Below are 7,627 nucleotides of genomic sequence, written 5' to 3'. Positions count from 1 at the left end.
TGATGCCCAACCACCGGTAGATGACATCATTGCCCCATTTTATAGGAAATAAACACAGTTTCAGAGTCCATGGGAGAAATGGCTGTATTTTGGCAAACCTACATTTTTCTGCTGTCAATTATAAAAGAACGGGACAGGACAAAAAGTAGGGAGTCTATTCTGTTATTTGGTAGATTCGGTTTATATATAATTATTGAATGGAATATCACGTGAGTATTGGAAATGTAAAAATTTTCTATAATGACTGGCAGTGAATGAGTTAATATTATTTAAAAAAAAAAAAAAAAAACTTAATTAAAGCTGTTTAAAAGTCCCTAATCAAAGGTATAAGAAAAAAGCATAGCGTGTGTATTGAGAAGAGAAAAAAATGCATGCTGTCAAAATAATGTGAGGTACAATATTCCCATAGTGTTCCATGTGAAATGACTATTAAAAACTTCAGATGTTGTTCATGTGAGGAAAAAATGAAAGTACAGTCTTCCCTCGCTATAACGCGGTTCACTTTTCGCGGTCTCGCTGTATCACGGATTTTTTTTTAAGTGCAATTTTGCATATTTTTTTGCAGTAATATACCCATTTTATAAAATTTATGAAGTTTTGAACATTATCAATGTTTGAACAAGAGAGAAATGTGAGAACATGTAAATGCCTCAATGAGAAAAGTGTATAAATTGTGTGGTCGGGGATTTTAGAGCCTTAAAACATTTATAAGAATTGTAAAACATAAAGCTAACTACTTCGCGGATTTCATTTATTGCGGGTATTTTTTGGAACCTAACCCCAGCGGAAAACGAGGGAACACTGTACAGTAAAAGGTGGTAGAACTACTGGCTACTAGGGGTGTGAATTGCCTAGTACCTGACGATTCGATTCGTATCACGATTCACAGGTCACGATTCGATTCGATACCGATTAATCCCGATACGAATTTATAAGTCGATTGTTGCGATTTTTTTTCATTCAAGTTTAGAAAATACTAATCAGTAAGCTTGTAGAGTGTAAGATTTATATGAAAATGTATTATTTATTTATCTGAAATTTCAGTCTTATAGAGGTTGTAATCTGTTTCATGTTTGAACAGCATTAAAATAAAATATTAAGGCTTAATGTTCCGTTCATATAACATTCTTCCATGCTTAAGGTGTGAATCCTAAAATTTTTTTAAAAAAAATAAATAAATAAATAAAATTAAAAAAAAAATCGATTTTGCCGATTATTGAATCGATTCGAGAATGGCACGATGTAGTATCGCGATATATCGACGAATCGATTTTTTTTTTAACACCCCTACTGGCTACCATAGATAATGAACACAAAATGGCTCGTCTGCGCTATGAGCCATTGGGAAGAAACGTAAACACAGGGTGGCCATCTTCTTAGGACGGGACTGTTCGATCACTCATAACAATTACAGTCAATGGAGCACAGACTTTAAAGTAACTATAGATCGCTCAACTCTCCCAAATTCTCAACTGATTTTCATTTTTATTGTTAGACATGACATGAGATGACACGAACAACTATGCCGCAATCCAGCTTGAATCAGTCACGTTAATAAAGTTGACGATAAATCAATCCATTTGTGAATCCATCAAGAATTCAACAAGTTGCGCGTATTTAAGTAAATCATCCAATTTACCGCAGATAGCACAGCGAACCAGAGCAGTCCCGTCCTAAGATGGCTGACGAGTGGTGATGTTGCCTACTCCACTTTGAAACATCTCGTATTCATATGGTTAGAACATCTGTTTCACACTTCAGAGGTTGTGAGCTCAAATCCGGGCTCTGGCCTCATGTGTGGCGTTTGCATGAGCGGTCTGGATGTGGCCACAGTCAGCACACATTTATAATGAAGTTAAGATGTTCTAGTAGGCTTTTCCTGGCATTTTTTTTTTTCTTTAGCTGAAGAAAACCAGCCCTGTTCACGATGCTGCCAACACATGCTTTGCTGTGGACGTGGTGTTCTTTTGGTGATGAGCAATGTGTTTTCACCAAACATACCTTTTGTAATCACGGACAAAACATTTAAGACTTTCATTCCAAAAGCCCTCAAGCACATGTGGAAAATATATGACTCGATTAAACATTAATGGAGCAGTAAATACACTTTTGAGACCTTTCCAAGTTCCAAAAGGTCATTGCCATGTAAATAAACAGCCAAAATGATGAAACTTTGTCCATTCTTAACTGGTAATCGTCCCAAAAAGTTGAGCCATTAAAAGAAAATCCCCAAACGTCACTTTGAACCAAGACTGAGTGACAACTTTTGTATCGCTAAAGGACTCAACACTGCACTGACATGACAATGGTGACACTGACACAACTAAAATGGAAGTGGGCCAAGAGCACAACTTTAGACCAATCACAGCTAAGAATGTCGCAATTTTCACATGTGTAGAGGCGCCATGAGCACACCCCTCTCACCCTGGCAGTCCCTCTTTACTCTCCAGCAGAGTTGAAGCAGGTTTCCAGTTTCCTCTGGCAAAGAGATGCTCAGATTTTGAACCTGACTAAATGACCGTGTCAATGGACAGAGTGGAGGTAGATAAAAATGTATTGAGGAACAAGTGCACAAACACACACACACGCATGCACACGCACGCACCCTGAGGCCGAGTTCTCTTCACACAATGATAAATGAATTTGGCAAGCATCTACAGAGCTTTCTAATTGTGATCCCAACTACAGATTTGGCCTTCTTCCTTGGTTAAAAAGCCTGAGGGAAACTGTAAAATTTATAAAGTTAAGCATTTAAACAAGTGAGATTGAAGTTGTTTTTACTGAGATTATAAAAGTGGAGGTGGGGGGGACTAAAAAAAACAAAACAAAAAAATGGTGCAAACAAAAGGTCTCGGCGGACATCGACGTAACCCTGGCAAATATAGAATACGGTAATGATATGTTTTGAAGTACGCACAGCCATTGTAAATCCATTCTGGAATTCCCAGTTTAGGAAGCGAACGTCTTCGCTGGCACACACAGCCCGAATGAGGTCAGGATGGAGCATTTGCTTTCATCATGTCTTTTATTTGCTTTCCCCTCTTATGCTAATTGCTTTGTTTTGGGGTTCTACTGACGAGTGTGGGCTGGGTAATTTAAACAGCCAGATTAAAAACAAACAAACATGCAGCCAGCAGCAGCAGCAATGGAAGAGGATGCAATGGCTTACCAAGTGGTGCGTTCAAGCACCGGCTGGATCAACTATATAGCCCACAGGTGTGTTGCCCTCTGATGGAGCTCTCCTTTCACCGCAGGCGCACGCCATGTACACGTGTCAGCTATTATGGCCAATTACAAAATGCTGGAAGAGACGGGTAGGAAAGAAATAGTTCTGTAGAAGCTGTTGATCATTTGCGATAGCTGCAAGATACCCAGCAGGATCCTTTAAGCCGCCATGACTGATGTATGGAAACCACCACTCCTTTTGTGGCACAAGGGGCATGGCTACACTTTCCATGCATGCTATATGGATAAAAACAATGGGACGCATGACCAGTAGTACACATACATCTTAAAATTGTGTTTTTGTACCATTTGAGTTACTCAAAATAGCAGTAGTCTAATAGCATAATTGGACAAGTCATTGTTTGTTTAGTTTTTATTTTTTTTTTTTACATTTTCAGAAAGCAAGAAAAAAAACACAACAACAAAGAAGAAAAAGAGTCGATTTGTCTTGATTGATGTCCATAACCATGGCCTGGATGCCTGACAACTTACACAGACATAATAAAAAAATAAAATAAAATTAGCAAGCACATTGGTATTAGTTAATGATGTTATTACATGACTTAGTTTTAGCTGTTCATTTTGACACTGGTCCCTGTTTTTGGTCTGTTTAGCATTCATGCTTCAGCTCAAGTGAACCGAACCACACCAGAATTCACTTGCAAATGGGCACAAACCAGCACTACAATCAGTTACCTTTGAATTACTTCACACTTGACCAAACAAGCCATACTATTAATCAATCAAATGTGAATATAAGTATGAATACAGTCAAGTATGCTGGGTCAATCGTTTTGATACGTTTTATGGAATACATACTTCTTTTTTTTGGGGGGGGGGGGGGGGGGGGGGATCCTGGTCTAGACTGTGGTGAACAAATGTCTATCCATCCATCCATCTATCCATTTTCTTGACCGCTTATTCCTCACAAGGGTCATGGGGTGTGCTGGAGCCTATCCCAGCTGGCTTTGGGCAGTAGGCGAGGTACACCCTGGACTGGTTGCCAGCCAATCGCGGGGCACACAGAGACGAACAACCATCCACACTCACAAGCACACCTAGGGACAATTCGGAGCGCCCAATCAACCTGCCATGCATGTCTTTGGAATGTGGGAGGAGACCGGAGTACCCGGAGAAGACCCACGTGGGCACGGGGAGAACATGCAAACTCCACCCAGGAAAGATGGAGCCCGGACTCGAACCGGAGTCCTCAGAACTTGGAGGCGGATGTGCTAACCAGTCATCCACCGTGTCACCCGGTCAACAAATGTGATTGTAAAAAACATCAAGCGTTTTTACAGTCTATGTTAAAAGGATGTGTTTTACTATCCTTCACTCAATATTAACATTTCTGTGGAGTGATGTGATTCTCACTTCTCAGAATACAAGTATGAACATAAATGCTCACATCCGAGTGTTTGAAGTGTGGCTCCTTTTTGAAGCAAGTCACACGTAACTTTGTAAGATGCTCAATGGTGGCGCCCTCAGGTAGAATACAACACAAAAGCAACAAAGGCAACAACCCGGGAGCCTTCCCATACATTTGATGTGCGTTCAAAACGGGAGCAAAGTGATAAGAATGATGGATGCACGCGGAGAACGAAAGCACCCTCATGTGGTCCTCCTTCTGTATTTGCATACCTCACACAGGTGCACCCATCCACAACACTCAGACTTCCTGCTTTATGGAGACATCACTGCACCAAAGACGTTTATAGCTGGAGAAAAAGAGCGGAGAAAAACACATTCACAGCCTTGAAAATATTAAACGGCGGTAAAAGCCGCATAAGTGAAGGAACCTCTCATTGGGCATGGAAGCAATTGAAATCTAAAGAGGAGTTTGCTGCTATGCGATCCAACTTTACGGGATGGGCCTGAACCAGGAGGAGATCGACGCAAACAGCTATGCAACTCATAAACAAAAATATGGGCTATAGAAACCAGCTGCACTGGAGCAATTTCTAAGCGTGTTTGATGTTGGCAATCAAAAAATAAAATGCCTTTCCAGAGGGCAAGTCTGGGCAGGAGCACTTTTTTTTTTTTACTTAAAACTGTTATTTACCTTCCCACTTCCCAGGCTGAATCTTTGCAAGTGTTTGAAGGGAATTAAGCGGAATTACAATCATGTCATCACACGGGCTGAATAACTTTTGGGAAATGCCTCATGTTCTAATCCGCGGCTTTTTTTTTTTTTTTCTGTGGCCGAAGAGTTTGGCTCTTATGCACAGTTGGGTGTGTAGGGAAGGGTGGAGGTGTGGCCCTCTGTGTGTGTGCATGACACAAATACGTGAAAGAGAGCAAGAAAGGTGTATATGTGATTAGTTTGGCATACAGTTTTGTGCCTTCTAGCCATGTTTGGGGATTCACATAGGCATGTGGCTGCAAATCTGACAGGTAGTCTGTAATTGCATCGACTGCATAGAGCTATGCGTGCGAGTCGTCTTATTACCTATACAGTCTTCTTGTGGATGTGCGTGTGGAGGCCTATTGTTACTGTATGGAGCGTTTAGTGGCAGCCAATCCCACGCTCATACTCAAATGAGATAATTGAAGGCTGTTTTTCTTTTCCATCTTTTGAAATGTTGATTGCCCTGACGTCAGATAGAAAGCCGCAGCCCGACCTTTTATTGTGTCGCTGTCACCAGTTGTTTCCCCCCTCGTGCACTTGAAGCAGCATTCTTTCCATCTCTGAAATTCAACAAGACGGACGACGGGATCGAACACTTAACGACTGTTCCTAGCGTTCAAATGTGAGTCTTGTAAAGCCAATCGTCATCATAATTGAACTTCAGTAGCTCAGAGGCTAAAAGTGCTGCACAGGAAGTTTAAATGAACAGCAGCTGCACCCTGCCAGATGTTTCATATTTTAAAGAAGAAAAAAAAAGATAGATACTATATATATCTATGACGGACAAGTCAGTGAGTCAAGTGGCAAATGTGATTGAAGTGAACAGTGCTCGCATACATGCGCAATGTTGTGAGTCATATGGTTACTCAGATCTAAACTACACTGTGGGCGTCACATTCATCAACCAATCATTTTATCATGTGACCAAAAAAATAAAAGTCTCACTGATGCTGTTCTCACAGGAATGAAAAACTGTAAAGTTAATTCAGAGATTAGATTTTAAATATAATCTACATGAAGAAAGATAAAATGGACCCTATTTTCATAGAGAGGCGCCCGTGCGCTCGGTGTAAAAATGGCCGCATCTTCATTTTCATACCAGCGCAAGTCGAGTGCTTGTGATTTTGGTAGCCCGCGCTACGCCTTAATAGGTGTTCCAGCGTATTCTATTGCATTAGGGTATTTGGTGACCAAAATTGGACTAGATTTTAGACAAGCTAAAAGCAGGTCTAAGTTGTAGCACAGGTGATGTAATGTGATTTTTTTGGTGGATTTGATCAAGACGTACATAAACAATTGCATAAATTTGCCAAAATATTATTAGATTTAATGTCAAATTTATATAATTTAAAGGGCATAATACCAAACCGTCGTCGTGTGAAATGCCAATTTATTTAACAATAGTCATTTGCATAACTTTTATACAATTATATTTTCACTTCATGGTTGTGGCTATATAAAATTAAAATGTTTTTCATCATTTTAGGTTTCTTGATTTTTCTTTTCAGATTTTATTTTATTTTATTTTTTTTGAAATTACAATTTGACAAACCCTTGTGAGGAATAAGCGGTCAAGAAAATGGATGGGGCGGCACGGTAGTCGAGTGCTTAGCACGTCCGCTTCCCAGTTCTGAGGTCTCCGGTTCGAGTCCAGGCTCGGACCTTCCTGGGTGGAGTTTGCATGTTCTCCCCGTGCCCGCGTGGGTCTTCTCCGGGTACTCCGGTCTCCTCCCACATTCCAAAGACATGCATGGTAGGTTGATTGGGCGGCGCTCTTAATTGTTCCTAGGTGTGCTTGTGAGTGTGGATGGTTGTTTGTCTCTGTGTGCCCTGCGATTGGTTGGCAACCAGTCCAGGGTGTGCCCAGAGCCAGCTGAGATAGGCGCCAGCAGCCCCCGCGACCCTTGTGAGGAAAAAGCGGTCAAGAAAATGGATGGATGGATGGACAATTTGACAACCAGGGTGGACTGGAGCTTGAGTTGGCATTGCCGCTTTACAGTGTCTCAGTCCCAGTGACTTGCGTTTTCATTATTCTATGATGATTTTTTTTATACTTTTTTCATATACTATTTTCTTAATCATTCAAATTTGGCAAGTTAAAAAAACCATGGGGTGTTTGTTCAATTTAGAAGACATTTATTTTCAGGGACGCATGTAATAATAATTAAATTGTAGTATTTTATATTGTTTTATATTTTTTATATATTTTTTTTAATTTTAAAAATGTACATAATGTTACAGTGGCTTACATTAATATTAAATATATAATTTTGT

Source organism: Festucalex cinctus, chromosome 1, assembly GCF_051991245.1.
Source record: "Festucalex cinctus isolate MCC-2025b chromosome 1, RoL_Fcin_1.0, whole genome shotgun sequence".
Taxonomy (NCBI): Eukaryota; Metazoa; Chordata; class Actinopteri; order Syngnathiformes; family Syngnathidae; genus Festucalex; species Festucalex cinctus.
The sequence above is the reverse complement of the archived record's forward strand: the minus strand, read 5'-3'. Positions refer to the sequence as shown.